The sequence below is a fragment of the Sus scrofa genome, chromosome 8, assembly GCF_000003025.6.
Source record: "Sus scrofa isolate TJ Tabasco breed Duroc chromosome 8, Sscrofa11.1, whole genome shotgun sequence".
Classification (NCBI taxonomy): Eukaryota; Metazoa; Chordata; class Mammalia; order Artiodactyla; family Suidae; genus Sus; species Sus scrofa.
Window position 1 is genome coordinate 116,461,901 of NC_010450.4, and position 19,449 is coordinate 116,481,349.

A 19,449-nucleotide genomic window follows, 5' to 3' on the forward strand; every position below is an offset into this window, starting at 1 on the left:
CTTTTTAAAGGGCTTCTCCTGAGCCCAGCCTGTCCTCTCCCCAGTTCTTCAAGGATTCTTCAAATTGTTAACAAAGGGAATGTTCTAAAATGCAAATCTCATGTCCTACCCTTCTTAACATACTTTACTGAGTCCATATTGCCTGCATTAGTAGTTCTCAAACACACATGAAAGATAAGGCACAGTCCCTATAGCATTAACATTCCAGGGGTTGGGACAAGGGGGAAACTGTAGTTCATTAAATGCCCTTTCTAAGTGAATCCACATTGCCCGCTTCAGGATCTGACTGCCCAGTTCCTTTGAGAATTTCTTCCTAATGAAAATGGTCTCTCATATGCAGGTTTCTATTTTTCTGTCCTCCTACTTTGTCTCACAGTAAACATTCCAACCATAACAACAGCTTCTAAGCATCCGAACACTGTAAGCCGTTTCAGACCTCTGTGGCATTATTGTCTGATCTGCCTAGAATGCCTTCTTAGCCAACTATGTCCAGATAAAACTGTCTTAGAGATCACCACCCCTGGGAATTCTTCTTTGATTGCCCAAGATAATGAATCACCTCCATTTCTATATATTCCATATATTTCTGCCTTTATATCTTGTATATGGTCGACCACTACATTCAATTGTATTTTGTTTAATTTCTCTTACTGAACTGTGAACACCTTAAAAATATCCTACTCTGTTTATTTTTGGGCTTAGTATAGAGTGAGCATCCAATCAGTTTCACTAGGTTGATATACATTTGCTGATCATTTCTTTAGTCATTCAGTTTTGGGACCAATACAGATGGAGACTTCAAAGTTCAAAGGATAGGGAAAACAGAAAGAAATGGGCATTAAAAACCAAAAATAATCCATTATACAAAGTGAATGCTGGCCCATTCATTATATAGTCATGCTTTATTTTCCCACAGTTTTTCTCATTAAATTTATTTTAAGGATGTAAGCAGAAAAAAAAAAAAATCAAGACTATTTTCCCTTTGGGCCATAAAAAAACTCTATTAAAATAGCCATTGCTTACTAACCAAAACAAATGAAACTGAGGAAGAAATAAACATTGGAAAGCAACAGTAAAGTTATCCTTTGCAGATAATAGGATTGTATGCTGGCTAACCAAGAGAAGCAACTGAAAAACTGTTATATTTGATGAGAATTCAGTAAAGTAGCTAAAGAAAAAAATCAATAGCCTTGGTCTATCAAAGCACCAACCAGTCAGAAGCTTGGGTGGAATAAAATACTATAATAGAAAAATATATTTTTAAAACACTAAGAATAAGCTTAAGAGAAATGTGAAAACCCTGTTTGAATTACACATTAAAACAATACTGAGGGATACACAAACACAAAAGCAAAACAAATAGAAAGGTATAATATATTCTTGAATAGTTGTCAAATTAATGTTTTCATTTAGTATATTCCTATAAAAAATCAGTAGAATGTTTTGAGAAATTAAAGAAGAGGGCTCTAAAGTTAACGTGGAAAAATAAACAAATTGGATATCCAGGAATAATCTGAGAGAGAATCGTAATGGGGCCTGGGCAGGGCAGTAGCCAAATTGAAAGATATTAAAAAGTAACAAAAGCTCTATTGTACTAAAAACAGTTTGAACTTGCACATCAATAGATAATACAGTATTTATAAGACCAATGGAATATAAGAGAATGTTCAGGAATAGACACAAATACACACAGAAATATGATATGAGGAGGTAATGATGTCATTTCAAATAAATATATTGGAACAACTGGATAGTTTACTGAAAAAATGATAAAGCTGGATCTATCATTTACATTATATACCTAATAGTATTATAAATGGATTTAACATCAAATATGGAAAATAAAACTCTTAAAAAGTTTAAAAAACAGCCTAAGAAAACTTAAAAAAAAAAAAAAAGCAAAAAAAACCTGACTGGGTAAGTTCTTTGAGACACAAAATCTATAAGCCATAAAAAATGAGGAAGTTCGGTAAAATTTATGCATGTAAAAATAAACCTGTATGCTAAATTAAAACTTTTCTTAATATATAGGACACATACATATTGGCAAGAAAAAGACCAATCACTGAATAGAAAAAATGAGCAAAGGATATAGACAGTTCACAGAAAATGAAATGCAAATGGCTCTTAAATATTTTTAAAATGTCTGTTATTACTCATAAAAAGAAATGTAAATTAAAACTGCAACAAGATGCAGTTTTTTTCTCCAGTTGGCAAAGAACAGAAATTTTGATAATATACTATGTCGGAAAGCATGTGGAGAAACAGGCTTTTGCATAGTTCCCAGGATTCAAAACTTAGTAATAGAAATACCAAGGAGGATGATTTAACAATATCTACAGAATTTTGTAGAAACTTCCTTTGATCCTTTTGTTTTAAAAGCTTACTTTTTTAAGCTCATACATATATAAGTTAAATGAAGTATGTACAATATTTTGCATTAGCAAAAGTTTGGAAACAACCTACATTTACAGATGAAGTATTTCCAAGTAATTAAATGTAACAAAGAAAGCTGCAGAATAGTATGTGTAAGGATGCCACAACTTGTATGTTTACAAAAATAAAAATAAAATCATCTCTAGAAAAATATACAACAAAGAGGTTATAACACTTTGCTTCCAGGAAAAGGAATGGAGAGGCTGGAAAACAGCACCGAGAGGGAGATTGTTTATAACTGTGCTATTTTGTTACTTTTAAGCATATATATCAATGAATAAATAAAACTTAAATCAAAAGGTCATAATTCCCATTGAACAACAACAACAACAAAAAAAAACAGAACAAAATGTTATCTTTATTTCTGTTAGGCCTACTTCCTTTCAAATGTTAAGAGATGGGCTAGATGTGCATAGCCACTAGTCACAAATGGCTATCGAGCCTTTGAAACGTAGTTAGACCAAACTGAGATGTTCTGTAAGTATAAATACACACTAAATTTCAAAGATCTTAGTGTAGAGAAAAAAAAAAAACATAAAATAACTTGATTTTTAAAAATATTTTTCCCATGCTGAAACAATGATTTTGGATAAAATAAGTAAAATATATCATTAAATTTCATTTATTTCTTTTAATGAGAGTACTGAAAAATTTTAAATTCCATATGTGGCTTGTATTGTTTTTCCATTGGATAGCTCTGAGCTAAACTAATACTTTTAATCATCAATAACCTTTAAAAAAATTTAGTTTCCAGAATCATGAAAAGTGATTTGTAGTCTTTGATGTAAGGGGCTTCTCCAAAATCAGGAGCACTACCACTTTTTAAAAATTAAGAAACATGGACGTAGGCCTAGATAAATCCTTCATAGACAAGGTTAATTAGCTTTCCAAATACCACAGCAAAACAATGCTTTCTTTTGTCAATGGTGAAATCAATTAACACATATAGTACCAAACAAAATGTATTTATGTGTATGCACATTTACATTATGTTATGTTATACAGTATATAAATCTTGCAGGTTCTGTATACAACATATGTTGTCCTACTCTGTTTTTATATATAAAGTATTTGATACATTATTCTCTATTGTGATCCATACCACATAATTTGGACATTCTTTAAAGTGTCAAGGGCAGAATTACAATGAATGGAGTTTGCAAATATTTTATGAGCATAATAATAGCTTTTAAGAAGAAATAAAGGTGACTTAAAATGAAATTTATTTCAATATGGAGTTTTAAACACAATAGCCATTATACGACACCAATTTAATCTTATTATTAGACCTATTCTGTCCACGACAGCAACTCTTTACTGAGCACAGCTATCAGATAAGAAAAGTGAAACGGTTAACTTTTTCAGGGAGGATAGGAAAATTATATATTACCTTTTCATTTTAGGATGAGGATAATTTGTTATTTAAGGATTATTTTTGGCCTATGAATCTGATTCAGAAAATTTAAATCAATAAAGTGCCATTTTAGAAGGAGACAAAAAGAAGTATCTTCTTTGACTGCCACATGTCCTATACACTTTTTGTATATATATCCCAGAATATTACAATCAGTAACCCACTTGCAATAACAGCACTCTTAAAATCACCTAGTGCTTTTATAATGACACTGGGCTACACCCATAGCATATGGAAATTCCCAGGCTAGGGGTGGAATCAGAGCTGCAGCTGAAGGCCTAAGCCACAGCCACGGCAACACCAGATCCTAGCTGCATCTGCGACCTATGCCACAGCTTGTGGCAATGCCAGATCCTTAACCTACTGAGCAAGGCCAGGGATTGAACCCACCTCTTCATGGATACTAGTTGGAGTCTTAACCCACTGAGCCACAGCAGGAACTCTGCCTTATTTATTCTTAACAAAAAAAGAAAAAAATGGAACTTATTCATTTTGATCATTGCAGAAATACTGAAAAAGTTTTAATGTTACAATTTTTACAGGTAAATAAAGTTTTTTCAAGCTTACAAAAGTCAGCAATTTATGTAAAGATAAAAAATCTTCCAAGATAATATTTTTGTAGATATCTACCTACTAATCAGTGAAAATAGAGTTAATAGGCTATTTTTACAAATTTAGGGAGAAAGCAGAAACTTTTCCATAGTTAAACTAAGTTTTGAATGAATGTAATTTTTGCTATAGAAATATTTGTGTGGCATTCCTTTTGCTTCTCAGAGACTAAGAACAGAAATCGTTTTTATTCATTCATATCTGCTCTCTACATTACAGATATCAGAACTACTTTGAATTCTCATAATTGATTTTTTTGAGGTTAAAATTAAACATCCTTTATTTTTTCCTATACTAGAGAACATGACTAATATGATGTAGATTATTAATGAGAATACTACTCCTGTGTGAAACTGAATATTCAAATGTTATTTAAAATAATGCCAGCTCTTGGAGGTTTGTATGTGGGGTAATTAACACCAAATAAAATTGTAATGCAGTTTATGCCAAATAAAATTGTTTATATAAAAATTAGAGAGAATTTTTATTTTAGAAAAAGATGATTTTTACAATAGGGACAATGACTCACCTACAGAAGACTGGTCAATCAAAATTAAGGTGCTAATTTTTTCTTCAAATTTTTATGACTTTTACATACAAGAGCATAGGCATAAAAGCCTTCGGTAAATATGGAAATGATGATTGGTTAAGCTTACTCAGTGATGTTTTTCATGGTGTCAACACTTCATGTTATAGCATTTAGTTATAATTTTGAAATGAATAGCAAGCTTTTAACATATTCCTTAAGAGATGGTCTTATGAATGATAGCTGATTTCAAGCTATCAACTCCCAGCTCACAAATTCCTGAAAATCTCACAATCTGCTCTTGCCAACTGTTCTGAGCTGGTTCCAGGCACACTATTAATAGTGCTACCAAACTATTTATAAATCATATTTCTCCCTCCCTCCCTCTCTTGGAAATAGAACGAAAGCTCCCCGAGATCAAATATGTGCCATATTACAGGTAGTCTTCTTTATTTCCAGAAATTGTATTGGACAAAGAGCTCTTGCTCACAGAATTACTGAACAGCAGTTTAAATTTTTGGAAGGCTATGAAAAATTTTAATTATGTATTCAAAATGAATGATAATATGTGATGACGGTCCTAATAAAGTACAAAACATTTCCGAGCATAAGAAAGAATCTAGTTCCACTCTCTCATTTTACAGATGTAAATACTGAGCAATTTGCTCAAGTTGGACACCAAAATAATTGTACCCATGGACTAGACAGACAGCTCCAAGGAAGCTCTTCCTGCAACATAACATTAAGAAAAATGCATAACTCAGGGAGTAGGATTTATTTTGTTTACAGATTCACACTTTGCCAACGCTTTAGGTTTTTTCAGGCTTAGGGTGAAAAAAAAGTATTCAAGTTACATATCTGTAAGACTCTAATTATTGGCATGATTAAAAGCATTGTGCATGTACTTCATCAAGGTATCATTTCTTTGCATGGATCGGAATAGAACACAAAAGACATAAACATTTAGTACATGGATTTGAAGTTGCCACAGTTATTCTGATCCATTCCTTGTTACCCTTCCAGATTATCTCTTCTTTGGCCATGCCGTGGCATATGCAAGTTTCTGGGTCAAGGAATGAACCCACACCACAGCAGTGACAATGCTGGATCCTTAACCCACTGAGCCACCAGGGAACCCCTAGATTACCTTTTGAGTTAATGCTGGGATGCTGATGATTTTTCTCTGAAAAATCTGAGGGCAATTTATAAATTTCCCCTAATAATGTCATTGAGATTGTAATGTGTGCTGAGTCTAGCTTCAATTGAATCCCCACTCAGTAAAAGTGCTATGGAGTGGAGCTAACACAAAAAGACACAGGTCCTGCACTGCCTCGCACTGTGCTTATGGTGTGACAACCTGACTGCCTGGGTCTCACAGGAGTGTGTACAGAGGGGAAAAGCACTCCCAGCTGTCAGGGTCTGCATGCCATCAACCCAGATTTCTCTTAGGCAATCTAACTTCATTCCCTCCTGCCACAATAAGAAAGAAATACATGTCCCAAAAAATCAGAGTTAGTTTTAAAAAGATGGCAATGAATGTTCACCAAACATACCTATCAACATCACTGAGGCAGTAGAACTAGTCTCCTAAGTAGTATATGTATCAGTGGTTATCAAGTACAGATGAGACTATGTTAAAAAACTCAATGCATTTTTTAAACCAGTAATATTCAACAAATGACTTATGGAAACTTTTCTGGCTATTAAAACCTTAACTTAGGAAAAGACATGGCATATATTTCTCTGTTTTAACTGCTCTAACAGTTATCTTTGCTAATGAAAATTGAATAAGTAGCTCATTATTTAAATTGCACACACTCATGCACAATTTTTGACTGTGGTGCAGTGTGAGGTGTCTTTATAGGTTTACCAAAAAGGGAGCAAAATGACTGAAACTTTAAGACTGGAAAGATATGACACTCAGATTCTAAAACCAGCTTTGGCATTTTATTAAAGCCTAAAAAGGCAGTTCTAGAAATTATTTACTTAAATAACAGATGTTAATTAGATCATGATTCAAAATGTCACAATTTAGATCTTACTAGTCATACTATTTATGTTTACACCTTTATTCTAATAGTCTAATATACCCCATGATGTGTGGCCTTCTGAAGAACCAAAGAGTAGTTTATCCACTATAAATACCACTAATTTTTTTCTTTTTTGGAAATTTAAAGCCAAATTATAACCAAGTAATAAGAATGTGCAAAAATATATTATGGTCACCCTGTGATTTCAGCTAATGCTCCAGAATAATTTTTCATAAGCTATAAGGGAGAGGGAGAGAAAGATACTGAGATTGAAATTGAGAACAGTAAGTAAAAATGCCAAGTATGTTAATCTTCATCCTCAATGTCAGAGGTACACATTCATGAAGCATGTTTATCTCAGTTGAAAATACTAGCCTTTTGACTAGTAGCTAATGTTTTGGTTTCCTAGGACCAAAACAGGTTTTAGCCACAGCAGTTTTCCTTTGGTATTTGATTTTGCTCCTTCTCCTGCCTTTCTGACAATAATTTATTATAAATTCAAGTCACATCGGCAGCATCTGTGAAACAATTACTGCATCTAAGACTGACTCTGCAGTCTAATCCATCATAATTATGACAGGCCTCTTTGAAGATGCTATGATGCATGACTTAAAAATAGCACATTAGTGTGCAAATGGATCAGCATCTCATTTCACCAATATGCATTTAGGATTGTAATTTAGCTCAACACCATTTGACTCTTTTTGAATTACTCAAGAATGGTAGCTGCATCTCTCACCACATAAAGCTGTAGATGATGCTCAAAATTTGTGAAGAAAGCTTTTTGATTTTGCTTCTGTTTTTTGCTTATTGATTTTGTTGGTGGTGTATCTTTTACTGCTCTAAGAGAAAAAAAAAATACACACCATTTAAATCTCAGGTCAGCTTTTTAAAAAAAGACAAGAGAGTCCACTTATAAGATCTGTGTAGCTGCCATACAATAAGGCAATAATTTTTTTCTATAAAAAAACCTTTGACTTCATGTTCTAATATTGAAAGTATGTAAAATACTCTGCCATCATTAAATGAGTCCTGTTTATTATTGGCGGTAAATTCTTGACTAGGTATTAGTTACTTGAAGGGACTATATCTACTAAAATATATACATTTCAGCACCAACCTTAGGAGATGACTATACATGTCTCTATCACCTCTGTGATAGGCTTTGCCCCAATGGATAATTTAGGTGTAAGGAATTAATTAGTTCCTGACATGGAAAACACCGAGTAGAGATGATATATTTGATTACACTTCCTACACTATTCTCCAAAACTAGTTTAAGATTCTTCTTACCAAATTGGGACATAATTTGTATCAACTACACATTTACCATGGTATGTGCAGGACAATGGGCCCCAGTTTTACCTTTTGAATGTCCCTATGGAGAGTGCTCTACAATCCTTACCAAAATGTTGGTTTTAATGCCTATCTTCAGCATCTATCAAATTTCCTCCACTTAGTTTGACTTTCTTTCTTAATATATTAGTATGGTTGTTAAGTCTCACTCAAAGAAAGCAAAGGTTTTTTTAATGGGGCATAAATTACAAAATTAAAAATTATTTTCATTAATTTAGGAAGCAATCCCATTTACCATCACATCAAAAAAATAAAATACCTACAAATAAATCTACCTAAAGAGGCAAAAGACTTGTACTCTTAAACTATAAGACACTGAGGAAAGAAACTGAGGATGACACAAACAGATGGAAAGATATACCATGTTCTCAGAAAAATCAATATTGTCAAAATGACCATACCACCCAAGGCGATCTACAAATTCAATGTAACTGCATTTTTCAAAGAACTACAATAAAATTTTTTTTCAATTTGAACGGAAATTTTAAAGACCTGAATAGCAATCCTGAGAAAGAAAAACAGAGCTGGAGGAATCAGGCTCCCCAACTCAAGTCTATATTACAAAGTTACAGTGATCAAAACAGCACGGTTCTGGCACAAAATCAGAAATATTGATCAAAAGAACAGGATAGAAAGCTCAGAAATAAACCCATGCACCTACAGTCAACTAATCTATGACAAAGGAGGTAAGAGCATACAATGGAGAAAAGAAAATCTCTTCAATAAGTAATGCTGGGAAAACTGGATAGCTACATGCAAAAGACTGAAAGTAGAATATTCTTTAACACCATATAAAAAATAAACTCAAAATGGATTAAGACCCAAGTGTAAGACCAAATAATATAATACTCCTAGAGGAAAACATAGGCAGAATATTCTTTGAAATAAATTGCAGCAATATTGTTTTGTATTTGTCTTCTAGAGTAATGGAAACCAAAACCAAAAATAAACAAATGAGACCTAAACTTAAAAGCTTTTGCACAATAGAGGAAATCATAACCAAAACAAAAATACAACCTACAGACTAGGGGAAAATATTTGCAAATGATGCAAAGAATAAAGGATTAATCTCCAAAATATATAAACATCTCATGCAGCTCAATATATATATATATATAACAATCAAAAAATGGACAGGAGACCTAAATAGAAATCTCTCCAAAGAAGACATACAGATGGCCAATAGGCACATGAAGAGATGATCAATATCACTAAATATTAGAGAAAGGCTAATCAAAACTGAAGTATCACCTCACACTGGTCAGCATGGCCATCATTAATACATCTACAAACAATAAATGCTGTAGGGGGTATGGAGAAAAAAAGAGCATTCCTACACTGTGGTGGGAATGTAATTTGGTACAGCCACTATGGAGAACAGTATGGTGCTTCCTTAAAAAACTAAAAATAGAGTTATCGTATGATCCAGCAATCTCACTCTTTGGCATATATGTGGAGAAAACTCTAATTCATAAAGGTATATGGACCCCAATGTTCACAGCAGCACTATTTACAATAGCCAAAACATGGAAGTAACTTAAATGTCCATCAACAGATGAATGGATAAAGAAGACGTGGTGTGTACATGTGTTTATGTGTACACACACATTGGAATATTACTCAGCCATAAGAGAGAATTAAATAATGCCATTTGCAGCAACATGAGTAGACCTAGAGATTACCATACTAAAGGAAGTAAGTCAGACAGAGAAATACAAATATCATATGAGATCACTTATATGTGGAATCTAAAAAAATGATATAAATGAACTTATTTACAAAATAGAAATAGACCCGCAGACACAGAAAATAAACTTATGGTTACCAAATGGGATTGTGGGGGAATAAATTGGGAGTTTGGGATTAACATATATACACTACTATATATAAAATAGGTAAACAACAAAGACCTACTGTACAGCACAAGGAACCATATTCAATATCTTGTAATAACTTATAATGGAAAAGAATCTGAAAAAGAATAGATAGCTAGATATAGATACAAACATAGATATGTATAACTGAATCATTTTGCTGCACACTTACAATATTGTAAATTAACTGTATTTCAATAAAAAATATTATAGCTAAAATTTTAAAGGAAAACAGTCAATCAATCCAAAACATATTTTCAAAAGCAAAATTTATGTCTCCAAACTACATGTTAAGCCTGAACATAAGTCTTTATATAAGCATTAAATCTAGAGACTATAAGGTGAATTAATATTTTTATTATAAAACTGACTTCTATTTCTAATTTTTTTTTTTGGTCTTTTTTTGTCTTTGTTGTTGTTGTTGTTGCTATTTCTTGGGCCGCTCCTGCGGCATATGGAGGTTCCCAGGCTAGGGGTCAAATTGGAGCTGTAGCCGCCAGCCTACGCCAGAGCCACAGCAACGCAAGATCCGAGCCGCGTCTGCAACCTACACCACAGCTCACGGCAACGCCGGATCGTTAACCCACTGAGCAAGGGCAGGGACTGAACCCGAAACCTCATGGTTCCCAGTCGGATTCATTAACCACTGCGCCACAACAGGAACTCCGTCTATTTCTAATCTTGTAAGCACTTTCAATCTTAAGAAATCTAAGATGTACTTCATATATCTAGAAGGAAAAAAAAACCGTGAACACACAGGATTGTCAAAATCTCAAAGAAGGTTCTGGCATTTCCCAAAGTGTATTAATTATACAAGTATCTCTGTACACACATGACAAGCACTTCCTTTGCTCCTTCAGTATGTTATACATGTGTATAGGTGAGGCCTTGCTCTGTTTTTCCATAATCCTCAGTAGAAACTATCTAATTCCAATGTTTGCAGTTTCGAATTTTGTTTAAAATAAGAGTATAAACACAATTTAATAATATCTAGATTATTTGAAGGAAGAGAGTCAGGAGGGGTGTCACTGAAGATTTGAGATGAAGCTTATAGACAGAAGAATTCATGTAAGATGTGGAGACAACTAACAGTTTAGAAATAAATCTGCTTACAATTTGCAATTCTAGTCAACTAGTTTCTGAACTGGTAAGACAAGCACAATCTTTTGTCATTTTTCAATTATCCACATATTTGTAAATCCTGGGGTTGTTTCTTGAAGTTGGGCTTATCCCTGGTCTCTAACTCTTACCAACCTGATATGTGCTGAGGGAAAATATCAAATGTAATTAGAAACGTAATTTGTGTATAACCGAATCACTCTGCTGTACACCGGAAACTGACGCATTGTAAATTAACTATACTTCAATTTAAAAACACAAAAAAGAGAGAAAGAAATGTAATTTGTTGCAAACAGTATTTGTTTCACATACGGTTATAAAAGCTATTCAGATTTTTCAGTTTCGGTCCCTTCTCATCACCTGAAATGGCCAACTGTAAATTAGTTATTCTTACTCGGATACACTTACTAGAATACACCTTATCCAATGCTTGACATTTTAATTTTAAAAAAGGAATTACAGAACTGTAGTTTGGGCTTGATCTCACCCATATCCTATCTGAGAATCTGTCCAGTGGAGAAGCATACCCCAGCACAAAGAGGCTGTAGAGTGGACCCTCTGTAGGCAAAGCTGAAGTGGGTGCAGTGATAGAAAAGAGGAAGAGGAGACAGACTTCCTGGCCAGCGAGCTGTGCAGTAAGAGCCCCTTCACAGCTGCTCTGAAGAACCCGGGTATGCCAAGAGAAACCCAGTACTTGGATGCCCGCACCACAGGGGGCATCCAATGGCCAGTCGATGTCAACCACCGAAACAGCAACATCTGAAGCCCTGGAGCCTTGATCAGGCCAATAAGGAGCCCCAAGCTTTTTTCTTTCTTCCTTAGTCCTGCCCATTGTCCCAGTGGCTGGTGCTTAAAAGAGATGGGACAGGGGCAGAGATACTCAGAGTGAGACTCTCCAGAGGTTAAGACTGTGTTGTGAGAAAGAGTACTGAATCAGGCTTGACTTGGGACTTTCAAGATGAACAGGAATGAGTTTCAAAGACTGGAATAAAATTGTTCTAATAGCCAGAAGATTCAGTCGCAAGTATGCAGTCAAGAAGACACCATAAGGATAGTAGGATGGGGGACACTATCATTGTTGATTTGCAGCTATAAAATGCTTTCATTTTTATTTCTTGAGGTATGGTTTTTCCAATAAGACTGTTACATAAATCCAGAACAGTTTCTAGTAATGTAAAAGAACTTTATGTAATTTCTGACAGGGTTCACAATCATGCAATGTTTTTATAAAATGGCAGAGGCAGTCATAAAAATAAAATGTTGATGTAATCATTCTTTTATTCAACAAATATTTATTGAACATATCCTATGTCTATGTGCTAGGCACTGTTCTAGCCAACAGCAGTACAACACTAAGCAAAAGAAACAGCCTGCCCTCTTGGAGGAGAGAAACAATAAACATAATAAGGAATAAATTGTATGGTACAATAAGAAGACATTGACTTCTAAAGGAAAAAAAAAAAACAGGACAGGGGACTGGGGATCAGGAGTACCAGGGAGGGTTTGAGGGTTGCTGTATTAAATACTATAGACAGAGTAAGTTTCATTGAAACAGTGAGATCTGAACACAGTCTTGGAGCCAAATTACATAAAAAAATCCAATTCACAAGATGATCTTAATTAATCAAAGGGTGAAACTGTATTATTGGATATACTGTCTCTGTCTCCAGCTCTAAAATGAAGAATGGAAAAAGAAACAAAACTACCAAGATATAGAAAATAATTATATTAGAGTCACATTGTCACATCCTCAGGGGGCTTTACAGTACTGTGAAACAAATAACACAACTGACATTTTATTAAAAAAAATAAACAAAAAACCAAAATTCCACACTAAGGATCTTTGCAACACAGGGCATTTTGGTATTTATGTACTGTACTGTACTGATGAAATCTGCTCCTTCTCAAAGGTGTTCTGTTCCCTACCACTGCCTCAGAAAGCGTGCCATCTGTGTTTCTGAGAAGTTTTATACAATCCTGAATGGCTCCACCTTCATAACAATCTAGTCCTAATCTGCTACAGTTACCATGGCAACCCAGTCTTTTTTTTTTTTTTTCCTCCCTATTTTGAAACAATCAGTGATTACTGTGGTTCCATTAATTTGTAGGGTGTTTCAAAGATATTCTTGAGAGTAAAATGAATATTCTACAAAAAGATTAATAATGGAGTTCTTATTAAACCCACTACCCATGAACGGGCTGTCAACTTAAGCTACTCCTAAAAGTCCTAAAGAAAACTGCCAATATCATTTCATAATATAAATAATTTCTGTCCACCCAGAAGAAAAAAAAGCAAAAGAAATTTTCTAGTGGGTAAAACATTAGGAAAATGAGAAACATCAACTACACAGATATCTTTAAAATGTTGTATAACCATGTGTTCATCAGAAACATGTCCCATAAGTTGTGAAGGTTACTCTCATCTTTGATCTTCTATTAGAAGATCTGATTAATACTTTATATTGCCCCAAGTTATAGTGTACATTTTAAATGGCATCAAAACAGAAATAAAAAGACTATAATTTTTTTTTCTTCAAAAAGGTTCTTATTTCTGGAAACGCTAGACTCTAAGGGGTCCAGAAGTAGCATTAAACATTGTCTCTACTTTTAAGGATTTTTAATTACTAAATTGGCTGTATAAGACATATACATACAGGAACAGCCATTTAGATCTATGGATTTTTGAGTAAGTCACTACCTCTACACTCACAATTTAAAAAAACAAAAACAAGCATACAAAAACCTCAGCTGTAATCTAAGGGAAATGAGCATGATTATGTCTAAGGTCTTTTTGAGTTCTAAAATGATACAATTCTCAAAAATTGGCAATGATAAATATCCACTGGAGTCTCACTGAAATAAGTCATCACGAAGTCACAAAGACTACTTCTGGCCTGGAAAGTATACTTTTCTCTCATTTTACCAATAAGTAAATAGAAGCTAAAAGACTATGGCTAGTCACTTATGATGGAGCATGGTAATGTGAGAAAAAGGAATGTATGCATGTATGTGTAACTGGGACATCTTGCTGTACAGTAGAAAATTGACAGACTACTGTAAACCAGCTATAATGGAAAAAATGAAAGTCAGTATAAAAAAAAAAAAGCTAAAAGGGTAGTGCAGCTTGGTATAGCTGATACAAAGCAGATGCAGATATGAAACAGATCTGCCAACCTCTGAGCCAAAGTGTGCCTAGAAGGGGTGGTCAGTTTAGGGCAGAGAAGCAGGTCTGGCAATCCCTCATGGTTATATAAGCAATCTGTTTACTGTCCCAAGAAGAGAAACTCTGGATTGGCCCAAATGAGTACAGTCACTAGATGAGCAAATTCTTCCATGGGGCAAGGATGATTAGATTTTCTTCATTGAGATCTAGACAAGAAAATATTCCTTAAGACTCTCTATGTCCAAGAAACAGTGAGTTCCCTGAACTTTATGTGCACTTTGGACAATACATGTAAATCATATTTGCATCACTGGAAATGTGAATTTCTGATTACGAACTGACATATATATATAAAAATCTTTTGAAACATCAACCTCATGTGAATTTCATTAAAACAAATCACTTTCCCTCAATGCAATCAAATCTGAGGGAAAGGTAAAATCGAGTTTGTGGATTTTCACTCTGGGGAGTGGTATAGACACTAAAATGATACCTTCTTGACATCTCTATCAAGTCTCTTCATAATTGCATTGCTAATACACTAGAGATTAGTCTGTATGAATAGGTGCAAAACAAACACACAAGCACACTATTGGAACAGGGCCACATAATATATGATCTAAAAAACACTGGTTCTATTGGCTATTAATAGGCGATTTTAATAATTTATTTATTTTGTCTTTTGTCTTTTTAGAAGCTGCACCTATGGCATATGGAGGTTCCTAGGCTAGGGGTCTAATTGGAGCTGTTGCTGCAGACCTATGCCACAAGCCACAGCAACGCCAGATCTGAGCCACGTCTGTGACCTACACCACAGCTCACGGCAATGCCAGATCCTTAACCCCCTGAGCAAGGGCAGGGACCGAACCTGCAACCTCATGGTTCCTAGTCGGATTCGTTTTTGCTACGCCATGGTGGGAACTCCTCAGTAGGTGATTTTTAAAAGGGAGAACCAAGCTGAGGGAGAATAAGTAAGGAAAACTGGATAAAAATAAATGTAAAACTAATGAAAAGTCTCAAAGCCTTTGACAGTGGGATCTCTAAAAAGATGATGTGGCATTTCCCAGACATAACTTGGGTATGGAATATAATTTATGGAGTATCTTACAAAACCAACATCCCATGGAATAGCACACATTAAAAAGTTCTAATTCAGATGTAAATGATGACTTTATGCAATTTTAAAATGTACATAGATCTTGAGGCATTGATGAGAACTTGTAGTCTAGAGTATAAATTCATATCCATAACTTAGGTGGTAAAGAGCCCTGAGTCCTTTGAAAGCCAAAGTCATGTACATATGCAAATCTTGCTTTAACTTCAAATTTAACATGTAAAAACTATTTTTCCTGTCTTATTTCTTCCAATTACATTACTGTTCTAATTATTCAAACTCTTCCTTAAAAAGAACTCTTGCCTTTAGTTCACAATCTCTTCTGTCCTGATGAAAATGTTCAGAAATGGTTATAAAATCTCAAACCAAAATATTATGAAATAGTAACTCAAAATTTTGCAATTAATAGTAACAAATTTTTCTTGGTAATTTTAAGAGTAGCAGTCATTTAAATTAATGCCAATAAGGACCTACTGTATAGCTCAAGGAAATCTACTCAATACTCTGTGATGGCCTATATGGGAAAAGAATCTGAAAAAGAATGGGATATATGTATATAAATAACTGATTCACTCTGCTGTATACCTGAAGCTAATACAACATTGTAAGTCAACTATACTCCAATTAAAAAAAAAACACCAAAAGTGATTTTCATCATATACATATATATATATATTTTTTTAAGAGACAGATGAATACTTAGTTTTAAGATTAAATTTTGTAAACATACCCTTTGTGATCTCTGTGTTTCTGCCTGCCACATTAAGAAAACCACTCTTGGAGTTCCCATGTGGCTCAGCAGGTTAAGGATCTGGCGTTGTTACTGCTGTGGCTCTGGTTTCGGCAGCAGCTTGGATTCGATCCCTGGTCCAGGAAATTTTGCATGCTATAGGCACCACCAAAAAACAAAACAAAACAAAACAAAACAAAAAAAACAAACAAAAAACAACCACCACAGTCACTCCTAATTGTCTACGGTCAGATCCCATTAAAGTGTAATAGAAGCATGAGAGCTGACATAAAGTCTTTACACACTAAGTATAAGTAATAGAAATAAAATCTGATTAGAGTTGAGAAACTACAGTACCATATAAAGAAACCAATTAAGGGAATATTGACTAAAATAGGAATAGAAAACTTAGCCTTTTAGAATTACCCTAAACATCAGAAATGCCAGTATGCTCATATATTAGGAAGAAATAATTCTCTGATTAGATTTCTTTGGCCATGAAGTGAACAATCAAACATTTGATAACATGGCACAAAACTGTTTTTACCCGAAATGCTTCCAAATATGCCATGTATCAGACAGAGTAGAGCCTTTAGCACTAGTGTTGAATACTGCATAAAACAACCTGGAAGCAGAATTTGAAAAATAAAATGAAAGCAAACTGGAAAATTCAGACTCCCAGCAGAAATTTTATTTATGTTCAGCTATCCTACTTTGCCCTAATAATCAGCAATTGTTAATTTTTGTGTGTGAGCTCAACAGACAATTTAAGTTATGTCTTTAAAGTTAAGAGAAAGGCTGCTCTCAGGGTGTAATTTGGGTGACTGTTTCTTTAATGTAGCATTGCACTGATGTGTGATGTAGCTCTGGTGCCCTCATAGGGCCTGCCAGGAAGGATAAGAAGGAAAAAAAAAATGGTTTTTTAAAGGATTGTAAACTCACTAAACCTAAACATTAAGAAAAACTAAAAATATACTTCTACTCTGTCTGCATTGAAAATGCCACTCAGATTCAAAATAAGACCTAATCACCCACAAAGTCATTTCTATATAACCATTGCATTATTTAAGGGCTATCACAAATTCAGGGGTCAGACCCAAGGATTCATTAAAGGTTGATTTGGCTAATGATTTGCCCAATAACCACAGCAATATCTGTTATCATAGCTATAACTAAATCCACTAAAAGATGAATTAGCTTTTTGTTTGAAAATAATTTCAAATTAATAGATCAGTGAGTAATCCAATTTCATGGCATTTTTATAGAACAAAAATGGAATTTCCTAGTGAAAAATATACTAGAAAATATAAATTTTTGGTCTTAACTTGTATCATATTCTCATATTTACACTTCAACTATATTTGAATATGATATATTAATCTGAATGTACTTTTAAAATGTCATCAACCCTCTACAAGTTGTAGCTTTCCTTTATTCCCCTGCCTTCTTTTCCATCTTTCAGTGGGTATAAGCACTCTTTGTCATCTTATAAATATGGTAGCATAAGATAAATCCAGCAGTTAAAATACACATTGAATAAGGATGAAGAAAAATAACTTCTCAGATTAACTCATAAAGGTTACAGAACTGAGCAAGAAGCACCAATATTTCCATGAAAGGACTTTGTTAAAATTCAAAACAATTATTTCCTTTAAACTCCCCTCCTTCCCACCTGTTGCAAAGAATTATAGAGAAATAAACACACTTGAAACATTCATTTGTTTTAGTTTCTGGCTTTAAAAATATTGATTTCTACTCAGATTTTCCTCTTCCATCCCCTCCAGAAAGTCTAACCAAACTTTAAGTCCTCTAACTCCAATATTCAAAGTGTGGAATGTTTTACACTGTCTTCTAAACCTATGGTTAGCAATAAGATCATAAAATATTCTGAAGCAAAATTAATCTTATTTGAGGGGAGAACAATGGATAGAAGGAAATGGTGGTTAGTCCCCTAATGGGAAAGTTACTTTAGTCACATATGGAGAAAACAGCCTTTTCTATTCAAAAGTATCGACTTATAATTAAAATGTTCCTCAGGCCACCCATTTATGGTACTGTATAAAAATTGAACATTGCCCTGCTAAAAGACATTGTGGATTAGAATCCCAGAACTGAGTCGGCATTCTGGTCCCTTTCAGTTTCCTACAATTTGAGACAAACTCTTTTCCCATGTTTAAATATTCTCTTTGTGACAAGAGGCAGCATGAAGAGACAGTGAAATCACTGCAGCCAAGGGGGGAAAAAAAAAAAAACCCAAAACAAACACATACAAAAACTGGCTGATCTCATCTTAACTGCAGCTAATGCTTTGAGATGATGCTTAAAATGGCACTATTGAAGCAATGCTGGGAAAATGCTGTATTCCTTTCTGGTTCTCTATTCAGAGTACTTTCAAAACTCTAAATCTTTCCTCAGAGCTCACTCTGGCATTTCCAACTTTGGAAGACTGCCACAGAGTTACCAATCTTACAAAGATTTAAAGTACCTCCAAGCTAATTTAAGTTTTAACTAATTGAAATTACAATGTGCTGTTAAAGAATTCAAGCTTTTTGGAAATAAATATAAGTCAAATGTCACCAAGTTTAAAAAGCTCTTTTATTAATTCTCTTGAACATATATTTCATGATCTGGCAAGTGATCACAAGAGGTTACTTTAGAGAGCAACTGAAATAACCCATTCTTTTCAGTTTAAATGCTACTAACTTGAAGAATATTAGATTTTGTAAAAAGATCTCATGTGGCATTTTCTATAAAAGTAAAGCATTATATCTCTATTACTATACATGGCAAATTTTTATGGTATGCTTTTTGACATATGTTTTCAAATCTGTAGTTCACTTCACCACTTACTGAGCCTATGGTCTGAACACTGTGCTAAGTGCCCTGAGAAACTCAATGATGACTGGTCATAGAGGTCTCAGGGAGCTTATACCTAATTTAGAGGTGGATCATAGAGCTATAAGAAGATAAACACCATCAGGCTCATACAAACATGGAACTATGGAGTATACATCAAAATGGAGATAATTTTGGTAGAGGTCCCTAAGAATTTTTAGGCTTTCTTCAGTTGCAGTAAAA

The 19,449-nt window shown here is 34.1% G+C and overlaps 1 protein-coding gene across 4 annotated transcripts in view; it reads right to left on the reverse strand.

Annotated features, from left to right (window-relative positions):
* Positions 1–19,449, reverse strand: part of TET2 (tet methylcytosine dioxygenase 2) — a 133,724-nt gene that overhangs the window by 48,648 nt on the left and 65,627 nt on the right. The window lies entirely within an intron of this gene.